At 41.0% G+C, this 13,140-nt stretch overlaps 1 protein-coding gene across 24 annotated transcripts in view; it reads right to left on the reverse strand.

Moving 5' to 3' along the window:
- The window catches only part of LOC101789676 (poly(rC)-binding protein 3), a 513,140-nt gene that overhangs the window by 74,726 nt on the left and 425,274 nt on the right, over nucleotides 1-13,140 (reverse strand). Inside the window, exon 1 of one of the 24 annotated variants that reach the window (XM_072034880.1) lies at nucleotides 7,415-7,542. The exons of the other annotated variants lie outside the window; for them this stretch is intronic. The gene's annotated coding sequence lies outside the window, so the exon portion shown is untranslated. Of the gene's footprint in view, nucleotides 1-7,414; nucleotides 7,543-13,140 lie in introns of those variants that run through there. 24 annotated transcript variants of the gene reach the window in all.

Genomic DNA, 13,140 nt, shown 5'->3' on the forward strand with positions numbered 1-13,140 from the left:
TGAGGTCTTTTTAATCTCTAATTTCTAGGACTTTGTACATTTCCTCTTTTCCATTTTTACAAGAACCTTGGCATTATCTTTAAGTTAGGGAGAGGAGGAATGTTTTAGAGATCTATTTTTTTTTTTTTTTAACTATTATTCAGATAACGAGTAAGTTAACTAGGTAAGAGAAAAAGGAGGTCAAATAGTATTCTCTAAGATACAATACTTGTGTTTTTTGTTTTTTTTTCTTTTTCCTTCCCTCCAGTACTCTGCATTGAAATCTGAAAAGCCCTTTTTCAGATTCTGCACTTTGCTATTGCACACGTAATAATAGGACACTGGCCTTTGATACAATTCTCTCCAGGGAACAAAAGCTTCCTTTGGCACAACTACAGCCACTGCTTGTTGTAGGTTACACATGTCTTTCCAGTCAAGCATGATTAATAACTGTTAAAAAAAAAAAAATGCTCATGACCCATGGCAAGTATTCTTTCAACTATAATACCAGCATTATGGGCTCTGAATCTCAGTAATTTTAAAATGTGCTTCTACAATGGAACTATAATTTAATTACTTTTTCTGCAGCCTGTTCCATTTTGTTTCATCACTTTGATTGCACCATGCGCTTGGCAGCTTATGGAAGACTGCATCTGCCTCCAGGATTATTTCACTAGGCTCTTTCGACATCTGTTTCTGAAAATGACTTTATTTGCAGTGGCATAAAGAATAATCAGAGACTTGTTTAATTCAGATAAATTGAAAAAGAGAGAGACACAGAGACAGAGTTGGAGGGAGGGAAGAGACGGGGGAAAAAAGAGAAAGCAAATCTAAACTGCACGCTGCAGAAGACATCAAAATAATCTGAGCTGCTCCTGTGCTTCTGAAAATGCTGTTATCTGATGGATGATATGAAACATGAAAAAGATGAGTCACTAAGTCACTTTCCTTTTTATGTTTGGGTGGAGTTCTTAGATGCAATACATGAGACATCCTAGCTAAAGCTTCGCTTTGAGCTTGATCAGTTTAATATAATTTTCATGAACTCCGTTTGCAAATCCATCCCCTAAGACCACAAAGCAGTCTGAAATGACCTGTGGCAATTGACAAAAGTCCCTACACTGAAGTGGCTATAGGCAAGCTCCAGCGTGAGCTGACATCCTTCCAAGCGAGGCTGCAGCAGACACCTGTTGCAGAGTGCCATAATACAGACTGCTGAGCACACGGCTCAGCAGTGACTGTGATGGATAACATCCACACGCTAGCAGACGTGAACTGGGTCACCTGTGTATCAGAAAAGCAAGCGCAAGGCATCTAGAACAGGCCTGTGCCTCTATCGGCTTGTACTCAACGCAGCGCAAAGCACCACTGGTGACTGCAGATTATTTTTGTGTTATGGGTGGGTTTACTAAACTTCCTGGCACACTCTGGCAAGCATTTAAAAATGTTTTCTCTAACAGATCACAGATATTGGTCGGATTCTGTTCTGTTCTTTATTATTTGCTCAGGGCCAACAGATCCAGAAGCATCCACTGCCTAAAAAAGGATGTGCTACAGGAAGGTACCCCTGGCAATAAGTATTGACCAAGACACAGAGCCTGCCTTTAAGGACCAGGATCACTTAAATTCAAAGCACCTTGTGGGCAGTCAATAAAGACAGCATGCAAAAGCAATCTCCAACATGCTCTAGGTTTTGAGAGCTTAAAATCCTGCCTTATTGTCCCTACCCTTCTGGAGATTTTTCCTCTGTCTTATTTGCTGGTCTTTTGGGCTGTGTTGCTGTAGCAAGCATATCAGGGACAGTCACACATGCCAGGAACGGTCTCACTGAATAGATTATCCAGCCCATTTAGATGCACGTATTAGTGAATTACACAAGAATTACTTTAAGGACAATCTGAAAGGAGACCATTCACCTCTCAGAGTAATACTGGAAAAAAAGATATTTGCCCTCAGAAGTAATAGGTATCATGCAAACACACAATGGTTAGGCCTAAACAAATTAGGAATAGCCTGCTTGCTGCAGCTGCGTAGCCTTAATTAACTGTCACAGGCACTTGGGCTTTCCCTTCTCCTATGGTCAGGCTGCAGCTTGCCTCTCTCATCTGCCTTGATGTCCCAGCTTCCTCCTGAGGCTTCATCCATCCAGTACAAGTAACTCCCCACACGCCAAAGATGTTCTGTCAGAGGTGCCCATGCACTACACTGCTGTCCCCATGGGAAGGCCACAGAAGAGAAAGTCAAAAAATTCCTTCACTTGTGTATTTCACCGCTCAACTTTCCTGAGCACAATACAGCAGGTGAGCTGAGGACCCTGAAAAGCTCAAAGCTTCCACCCTCTGATATACTTACAGGCAATACAAGAAGCAAAGCTCCTTTGGCAACCATTGTGTCTCGCAAGCTGGCAAGCTTGACAGACTACATTTGGGAGCCTGGTTATTTTCATAAAGGAAGCTCAACAGCAAACATCTCAAAGCTTTTGGAAAACAACCACAGATCTTGTTCAAAAACAAAACAAAACAAACAAAAAAACCTGAGCAAAACAAAAATATACAGCTAAAGAAAAGGAAGAGAGTCCTCAAGGCAGAGTATTTTGCTGGGGAACTATCTGAAACTCAAGAGAACAAGGTTCTGGCTCCTTCTTCCTAAGCAAACTCCCAAACAGAAATCTTGTGAGGAAGAGGGGAATATTTGACAGAAGATATCATCTGTTCACAGAAGATTTGTATTTCAGAAGCCATCTTGAAGAGAGATGCATTCCAGTTTCAGTGCATGACTGTGAAATTTTCATTAACAGAGATTATTAACAATTGTTATTACTATTATTTTTAATTTAGAACAATTCACTTCCTCCCCTCATACTTCACAAACCCAGGCTGTAATATAGCAGTTGCATTGGGCCAATGACCAAGCAAAGAAGCTACTTACTGCTATTTTAGAGCTTCTAAGTAAACTATACCTAGCATAAGACATGCAGGTGGTTATTATAATTTGTCAAGGTTTTGTTCTCTTGCCAGTATTACCAAAGAACAAGAAGCAGTCATGTTTAATTGGAAATTCTCCCCAAGGAACTTGAAAGAATATATTATTACAGCCAAGGTGAAAATAGGTTTGCCTCTCAAGTTCCAGTTGTTGACCACAATTGCACAATCTGTAGATGCTTTTGTTGTCGTGCTGATCAGATGTGGCTTGGTAGCACCACAGAAGGTTTCATTAAAAGTGTCCTTAAAGACACTCAGGAAAAATGTTTGAACATATGGATGTTTACCTTAGCTTACTCACATGACCCTGGGACAAAGCTTTCAGGCTGTTGGTAGCAACTGCAGACAGCAGGCATTGCAAGCCCTTAAGAATTTATAATAAAATAACTGTTTTCAAGTTCATGGTGAATCCAGGACAGAACAGCTATTTACTCAAATTACTTAAGAGAACAATATGGTTGCAAGTTTTTTGTTTTTTGTTTTTTGGCTGTACTGATGTGTTTGGATGCTGGTGCTAGCACCTGTCCAGATGTTCAGAAGATGGTTACATGCTTTGGGAAGCTAGAGCCAGTGATGGATGGAGTCTTCTGCCAGCAGGATGCAGAGGGAAGGCAGAAAGCGTGATACACTGAGGGAGAAGGGGTTCATGTGGGGCTAACTTGTTTTCATACCAGAAAAGACTGGAGAAGCCAGAGTAGAACGGGTAAAATGGTGGCACTGAGTCAGAAACGGGCACTTTTACCATCACCTGAGGAAGGATGGAAATTGCCTGATGCTGCGTATAGCAAAGGAGACAGAAGCCAACTAACACAAGTTGTCATAACACTATCTCTTTTCCTCAAGGATAGTATAGGTAAAATTATAAATATGCTTGATTCACACACACTTGAGGAGAGACAGTATCCCTGTCCTCTTAAAAGCAATTACCCTCAGAGGTAAAACCTGTTCCCCCTCCCCCACTCACCTTTTTTTTTTTTTTTTTAGGGCGTGGGGGAGTGGGTAAATTTGAGAAACCAAGTTGGTATCTGTCCATTTAGGGTTTGGACACAGAGTTTCAGCATTCACGCACCGCTACCACACAGATCTCCTGCAACCACAAGATCACTGCTTTGCACAGGACTGCATTTAAAACAGAAGCTCCCCCAGGGTGGTAACAGCTATCCCGTGTCTATTTTCAACTGTCCATAACAGAGTTAAGTTCACTATTATGGCTTCAGCTGTATGAAAATGGTTTTAACTATTTTTCTGAGCAACTGGTGAGTTTGGCCGTGACGCAGTAAATCTTTTTCAACAGAATTACTGGACTGTGATTATCAAAGTGTTAATGTAGGTCATTTGCATCTCTACTTTTTGCCTTCATTTAAGAAGAGCCAATGATGCAATGTAAGAAGAGGTGACAGCTATAGCTGTACTATTTCTTGTTTGGTCTTTCCTTCAAAAGAAGCTAGAAATGAATTCCCTCCCTCCCCAGTGGGGGCTGCTTACCATGTGCTAACTGCCTGACAAGGACTCAAGCTAAAGCTCTCCTGCCACCCCGGGCTCACCCACAAGCACATGAGATCCACCTCAGGAAGCAGACATAAGAGCAGTTCCTACGCTGTCCAAGACATTTCCAAAGAACTCCACAGAAAGTCAGGTTATGTAAAAGCACAACCTGCTTTTTAACCACCAGCCTGCACGAGGCAGGGCATAGAAACTTTTACTGAGGACACTAAAGGTGACACTGGTAACACTTCCAAAAGCAAAATCAACATAGGTCGACTGAAGTAGCAGAGATGCCTGCTAGGCGTTGAGACACTGGCAGCCAAACCACCATGCCCCCAACTCTTGCTGCAATAAAATAAAAGATGTCTGCGGTCATTTTAATGGAGTCACCCAGTTACTCCCAATAATGCATCTGAAGAGCCAAACTGCTCAACAGTTTTAGGTCAGCAAAGGAGGACCACACTGCAGCTTATTAACTGTTCTTCTTCCTTTTTCCCTAGATATGCTCCATACAAATTACCCACTTTTTCCTTGCATCATTTAAGGAAAGATACTTATAAATTGCTTTCTGATGCTCCATTTCTCAACTATTTAATTGATTTTCATCTACAGCTTATGTATACATCCTTGAAGTGAAATCAATTAAGAGCTGCTGAAATTAAAATGGGTGCTCTTTGTAATGGGCAGATCTAGTTCTCATCTACAGCTATTTTCCACCTCAATAGGGGAAGTGATGAGATACGGAAAGAAAATCAGTGTGGGAAGCTTCACTGTGCTGTGCTTAATTACCTGCTGTTCAATATGTGGTGCACACAGCAGTGGGTGCCTTCATGTCCACACACGTACTTACATATAAAACCTATGTGCACTGGTAACAGAGTTGATATATTTTCTGTAAACTGGGGTATAGCAACAAAGCATTGCCAAGGGGATCTAATCTGCATTAATTTATGAAACAAATCAAGATTTTCATAGACTGCAAGAGCTCCCAGCCTTTTTAATACTGAGTTCATGCACAGGCTTTTTCTTCAGGATCTAAATCTTCGGTTGATATCATAAGGTGAAGCGCTGTCTCTGGACAAACATGAGCAACACGATTCAGTCGATCTGTCTGGTGTCTTTCTGTTCTGTACTGTAATATAAACCCAAGATCATTAAGAGATCAATCATGCAATACATATACACATATATATTCATTCTCATGGAGCCCTAGATGCATAAAAGCGCTTGTATTAGCCACAAAATTCCCTCAATGCTTAGAGGTAATATTCTGATCACATAAAATGCAGCAGCAACTACTGTTTTATTATACAGCCGTTCCATACACAAATGTCAGATTATGCATTGTTCTTTGCCAATGCAAATGTCAGTCTGGATCATTCACGGGCTATAGATGTGCCCCAGGTTACCCTGAGACCTCTGTGGAGCTGAGGCATGAAATTTCAGCACTGCACAGGGTGAAAAGCCTTCACTGCAATGATAGTGATAGGCAAGGATACATTAGTATTGTCTTTCTGGCATGAAGCAAGTTGAAGTAAAATGCTAGTCGGTGTGCTTCTGACCCCTACAGTAAACCATCAAAGAAAAGGAGGGGAGGACTACTTCAGTGGATGTGTAAAATTCATGATCTAGCCCCTCTGATCTGTGGGCATGGTTGAGCAGGCAGTGGAAGACCACAGGTGGGGCTCTTCTGGATGCAAACTGAACCTTTCTGGATGGAGGCCAAGCATCTAAGAACCATGGAAAGGAAAAGCACAATGTTTGGTGGCTGACTTCTACCATTCCTTTACTGTTCCTAGTGTGATCTGTTGATTGTAAAAGGATGCTGGTGAATGTCTTTAAGATAAGAAGGTAAAAGAGAGGGCATTTTAGGTAAGGGATATATTAGACACGCACAGCATGTTACGTGTCATACATAGAACGTTAAATGTTTCCCTTGACTTTCTTGTACTCTAAATAGGAAAGGTGGTGAATGACTCTCAAAGATTTCCTGGGTTTCACCACCAGCCTCCAGGTGGCTACGCTTCACAATTTCATATTGCAACAGATTTGGTTAATGGCAAAATTGAAAAAAAGATTTAGGCAGCCTGAAAATGCTGAATCTAATCATTTTGCGGTAGTACTTTTTTCTCCAAGTCAGACAAACATAAATTCCCTCGAAGTATTGGGACCTTGGAGAATAATTACACAGGTAATTTGTTATTATGGCTAGCTGAATAAAAACCAAAAAAAGGTCTAACAACACACCATTGCCTCCCAGAGTATTTCTTCCAAAACAAAGCTTCAAATGCTACATAAGGCCTAAGGCATCATGTTTTATATGAGGTGTATATGTTGTTAATGGAGGGATATCTACAGTGATCTCCCCAAGCCCTACGCAAGCTAACAGCACCTCTCGTTCCTCCTGGTCACACACTGCCTGGCAGGGAAGGTCTCCGCCAGACAGGTCAAGAGACTCAAGCCCTAGTATTCTGAATTTCTCCAAGCTATTTTGTTAACAAGTCATAAATGAGAAACTGCACTATGACTCCTATTTACCTAAATATTTGCCAAGCATCCGCTATTCCCAGGTATTTTCACAATGAAAAAACAACGGAATCCAGCTCTCCAGGGAATGCAGATAAAAGAGAGAATCACAGTACTGAAATGCTAGTACTGAAGGCTAGCAGAAACAACTACAAAGCAACAAAAGAGTTGTAAATATGAAATGCAAAGGTGACTAAGTACTGAGGCAGTACCTTTCAGCTCATGCAAATACATAACACAAAATCATTCAATTTCTATTCTCTTAATCACTGAAGCTGATGTAGAAGAATAGTCACTTCCCCAATTCCCATACCCCCTTTCCCACTTCCATTTCCCCCACCCATGCACCCACACACACCCTGCAGTTGCTGACATTCAAGCAGTTCTAAATAAAGATTGTTTTGCTATGAAGCTTTTGGAAATATATAATGCAAAACTCTTACCTCCTCCTTACTGATGGACAATTAATGCAACCTAACATGACTTCACTAGCAGACTGAATACACCAACAGCTGCACTCTTTCATAAAATAAGACACAGAGTTACTAATTTTGCCACCAAAGTCATCATCCTTTCAGATGACATACTTTAAAAAAAAAAAAAAGGAATGTATGGAGTGGAGGATCAAATGACTCACATATTTTACCAAAATGTAGACTTGCAACTCCAAGTCATGTAGATTTGGCAGAAAGTAAATTTGTAAACAGCCTATTACAAAATGGATCTTGTTGGTCTCTCCCACAAATGCATAAGTCACTGACAGGCTACTTTTTCATGGAAAGCTTTTTTTTTTTCTTCTTTTCAACAAAGAGTCTTATTTTGTCACATGAAGGACACTCCACATTCCACTTTCCAACTCTGATCACAAAATGCATTTGCAGCACGTATTAGAACCACAAAGGTTCTTCATAAGGAGACAGACGTCTGTCCCGGATGAGCTGACAGCCAGTAGATAGCATGTAGCTGCTAGAATTACCAAAGTGTAAGCCCACTTGCCAGGCTCTCTCCCCTTCCCCCTTTTCAGATCTGGCCAAAAGAGCTCAGAGAGAAAGCTTCTTCCTTTCCTCACCCCATTATCCCTTGTTTTGAAGAGAACAGAGCTCAACATGAGCAGTGAACTCAAGTACGGAGGGATGACTGGTGTAAAAATGCTAGCAATGACAAAGGAATTGCCAAAAAACAGGCAGGAAAGCCCTATACCAATGGCATCTGAGCTGCAGAAAATGGCAGAGTTACATTAAACACCAGGTTCAGATGGGTGAAATTCCTTGAAAGTCCCTGAACCCGGTATTTTCTATCAGGTAGGGACTGTTGGAATATACAGAAACTTGGTGCAAGGGCACATGTGAACTAATGATACCTAAATCCAATTGCTTATATCCTGCACTACTGTGGTCTCGTAGATCCTGCAGGAATTTTGGCCAAGCAGAGCCTTGCTTTTGGACCTATGCATCCTATGACTTCACCCTTAGGGCTCACAATCTCAACAAAAACAGTGCTGCAAGTTCTTCAGGCATTTAAGACAATAACATCCCGTGTACTTAGCCAGCTCAAAGCAAGGGGACAAAAGCCCTTCCCAGTCTTTGCAGGTAAGTTATGACTGTAACAGCTAGGCAGGAGCAAAGTAAATTGGAACAACAGCCAGTTCTATCAGTTGTCTTGACTATGAAAGTAGTAGTCTGCACAACAGGCCTACTAGAAGGGCCTACTTCTGTACTACCAGTTTCTGCTGGCATTGGTTATGAGCAAGCAGTAACCACACAAGGGGTGCACTGATGGTATGATGCTGTGGATTTACAGAGCCATCCTTGTGTTTACATCACCTGAGCATGGGCTCTTAATTTCTGTGGGACTGCTTAAGTGATTAAAAATACACAGGACTGGGGCTTGTTGTTATGCTGGTAACGTTACCTTGAACTTCGCAAGGTGAACAGCCATTTACATCTTTAGTAGATTAGAAGTGTTGGCTTCATTTGAGTTTGTATTTCAAACAAATTTAATTTGGAGGATTTTGTGTCCCTTTTGTTTCTGGTATGCTAAAATCTAATCCACTTATTTTGGTGCATGTCCCCTGCTTTAAGATGCTTTGTGACTGCACACTCTTTGCAATACATTTACAATTTATCATATGTTGGCACTGAAAGAAATTAAATTCAAAATCCTGCAATATTGTGGCAGTTAAGTGATCATTATGAACTCTGGAGCGAGTTCAACCAGTGCTTGTCAACAGTTTGACAAATACAGTGTTTTTATTCTGCTGGTAAATAGTCTGTAAAGAAAATAAAGTTTTTATAAGTACATTTGCCATTCCCAAGTGTATTGGGATTGATTTATTTGGCTACAGGTTTATCCTGTTCACTGTTAATAAAAAATGTGCTGGACAACATACCACATTTTGTATTCAAGAACAGTTGTGAGCGCAACAAACTGTATTTACTCCATCATTGGGCAACCCGACTCAAATTAATAAAACAAAAAAAAAAAGTGTTTTACTCAAATGAATACAAGCTGGTTTATAAGAACCTTCTAAATGGACTGACAAAATCACATTAAAAACAATTTCTAATTTAACAGTTTGTTTAGAGGTCACTACTTCATGAAGCTTTGGTTTCACATATAATATAACCAGTCTTTCTAAACACTGCTGACTTTTTAAATGCGTGCGTGAAGCTAAATTAATATTTTCATGTCCATGAAATAAAAAATAATAATTTCAAATGAATTAAACATTCTCTAGGTATGTACATATGTATTTAAGTACTGTAAGTGACCGTGAGGCAGTTCTGCTCACACTTGCACCCTGCTGGTAACACGGCAGGCAAGGCTGTGTGCATGCTGCACATCCTTATCTCAACATGCATGCCATTACATTCACGACCTTAGCAGTCCCCCAGGTAACCTGACGGATAAGGAGGACCATTTCATTAGAAGATGTTGAAAGTGCTTTGTTTATATAGAATATTTAGGTGGTGACAGATAAAGCTCTTTCTGACAATACTCCCTTCTCTTCATTTCATTAGACAATACCCAAGAAGATGCAGTGTAAAACAGTGCCACATCAGAACAGTAGCACTGCACACACCCACCCTGTAAAAATGAAAGCAGTTGCAGAAAATGTTTATATGATGGCAAATGCAGTTTAAGAAGTCCCCATCCTCTTATCTTTATACGTGCTTCTTTCCTGCAGTCCTCTATCCACATCCCAGTCATGCTGATGCAACTGTGAACTGAACAAAACTGTACTGAAGTGATTTGACTTGAAAGCCAAACCAAACCAACCAACCACCACTGCCAGTAACAAAAAAACATAGCACAACCTTGCAACCATTCTCCTGACACAACATGGAAGTGGGCAAAAAACAGTGTATGAACGGTAACTTCTTAAACTGGATTTCCTGAAAATGTTTGTGTCTCCATACTGGGTTATATGAAGAATTAGATGTTGCTTTTTTTTTTTTTTTTTTCCTTGAACTTTTGCCCGTTTCTAGTTGGCTAGGGTAACAATTTTCTGCTGTTTCTTAGGGACCACTGGACAACTTCGTATCTTTCTGTAACTCCCTGCTGTTTTTCAATCATGCAGCCTCAGTTTCAGGAAGGAACAAGTTTGTGGAGCTGAATTTCTTGGCAGTCTGCAGAGCAACTATCTTTGCCTTAGCAAAATAAGAGGAGGGGTCATTTCTCGCTATTGCTATCTTCATCAGTTATAATGCTGGTAGTTAAACTAAATGGAAAGATGTGTCAAATCTGGAGGTTAAATTACTCTGTAAATTTTCTTCAACAATTTCTGCATCAAGTCACAGGTATAATTTTTTTCTTTTCCTTTTTTGTTTTTTTTTAAGAGAGCAGTGTACAGTGTTTTTCAGTTAGCTATGACAACTAGAAGATAAATACTGACTGAAAAAGCAAAAAAAAATATTTATTTTGATTTCTTCATACATTAATTATGACTTTTTAAGAAAATTTAAGCTCTATTGCAAATACTTTTTTGTTCATTGAATGAAAATGTTCTTTCATGTTTCTGAAATGTTTAAAATCCCTAAAGGGAAGATAATGTGTAAGCCTTATTTTTTAAATTTCCAGCTCCTCATCCTTAGAGAAACAGTACATAAAATGCTTATAGAGAATATTAATATAGACACTATTTCTCCATGAAAAATTATCTTTTTTTTCCCACCCATTTTAGAAAAGTACCTGGGCCCAGATGTTACCAGGTGAAATTCAACAGCAGATGTCCTGTCAATGGAATGCCAACAAAGCTCAATTTATTTTAGTGATCTGCTGGCACTCCAGCACAAATGTCTGGCTCAGTGTTATTAACTGAATTCTCCCTGCTCACCTGAAGTGGATATAAACTCATTTTTGTCTTGCAGGAAGAACCACACAAGAACAATCTGATTAGTTCAGAAGCTGCTGGAATGGTTAAAGAAGGATGCTTAAACTGAAGTGTGTAGCAAGGAACAACAACTAGTACCAGCAGGATTCTTGCTTTTTCCACCAAAGACCAAGAAGTAAATTTTACCATTCCATTTCTGTGTCATTGCCCTGGCGTGCCTTTGTATAACAATCACTTTTTGACCATTTTGCTAATGTGGTAATACTTAGCTAATTCTTTGTGAGATGGGCTGAAGCCAAGGCCTGAGCTCAGACGCCTGAAGTGGCATTTCTTCCTATCCAAACCCACAAGTAGAAGTGTTTTCACCGAGCACCAACAGACAGACCTAAGCTTCAAAACCACACCTTATTTTTCTCTCCCCCAACAAAGTATAATTCCTTATAGTGTATTTTAGTAGGGTTCTGCTTGTTAAACTGCTCTAGATCAGGAGAAGGTTGCTGCTTCAGGTTAGCTGCAGAACTCTTGTCAATGACAAAGGTTTAAGTAGCTAAGGATATTGTGCTCCTAACATCTTCTCAGAGGTACTGTCATCCTCAGTAATATGCTGGTTCAAGACCACACCCTGCCTGTTATAAGTGCCCCCTTAATTAATTTTCAGAGAGCATTGCATTAATAAGAGAAAGGAATTTATTGAGTAAGCAACAGCAAGCAAAACAGCGCTGGGCGGCCGGGGAGTCTCGGCTCCGCCAACGGCGCGCACCTCACCCCCCCCCAGGGTCCCTTTTTATATCTTGGTGATTTCAGGATTACGCAGCACATCTTGGTGTACTCTGCGACTGCGCGCACTGTTGCTAGGGGGTCGTCTCTGTCCCTCTGGTGGTCGTGAAGATGAAGGCCGTAGTCTCCCTCGGCGTTGTGGTTCAACTTCTTTATTTGGTCATGTTGGCCCAGCGTGAGACAGGAAGGCAAGATGTTGATACACTAGTTTAACAACTTATCAGGAGATGGTTACATGAACTTTGCAGCTGTGTTTTTTGAACAAAAGAGGCTACTGAGATGCAGAAGGAGAGAAGGGGAGAGGGTTCTCTTTTTTGTTACATTAAGCAAAGGAATTTTCATAGTGTCTAGCCAAGTATTATACAGCTCCTTACTTCAGCAGGGAGTTTTCACAACTCCCGTTCCTCAAACAGAACTCCTTGTTTTTACAAAAGACAATGAACAAACATTTATTGTGTATTACACTGCCCACTAAAACAAAGCCTGCGCTGACAGCCAGGCGGCTCTAGGCTCCAAACTTTCCTTTGCTGTCTTCTGCAGGGCTGGTAGTCTGGTGGCCTCCTGCCAACACCATCTTTGGACCACCTTGAATTTTTCCAAGTCTTCAAGCCTGGACAGACTCCTCCTCTGCCTGCATTACAACTACTGAGAATGACCGTTTCTCATCACTGGCTTGCACCCGCCAGACTTGGGGTGGCAACATGCCCAAAGCTCCGGCCATCCCGCAGCTGGGCTCTCCTGCTGCCATTGCAGCAAATCACACTGAGCTGGGAGCCCTGGGGAGCAAGGTCAGGCTGGCTTGCCCATGGCTGTCAGGAAAGGATATGCCCTACTGGACTTCTTCCTTCCCACGCTGCCCAGAGCCAGTTCCTCATCCTGCTGCCTTTCCGGTCCCTGTAGCCCTGGGGCAGTGCCAGCAGTGAGTTCTTGTGTCTCAAGTTCATCTGATTTAAACACAAGACCATCACTTCCTTTCCTGGAGTCATTCTCCCTCTTCATTACAGAATTGTCAATTCCTAGATTAACTTCTTTGACAACATCCTCATTCATTACACCGAA

Source organism: Anas platyrhynchos, chromosome 2 (assembly GCF_047663525.1).
Source record: "Anas platyrhynchos isolate ZD024472 breed Pekin duck chromosome 2, IASCAAS_PekinDuck_T2T, whole genome shotgun sequence".
Classification (NCBI taxonomy): domain Eukaryota; kingdom Metazoa; phylum Chordata; class Aves; order Anseriformes; family Anatidae; genus Anas; species Anas platyrhynchos.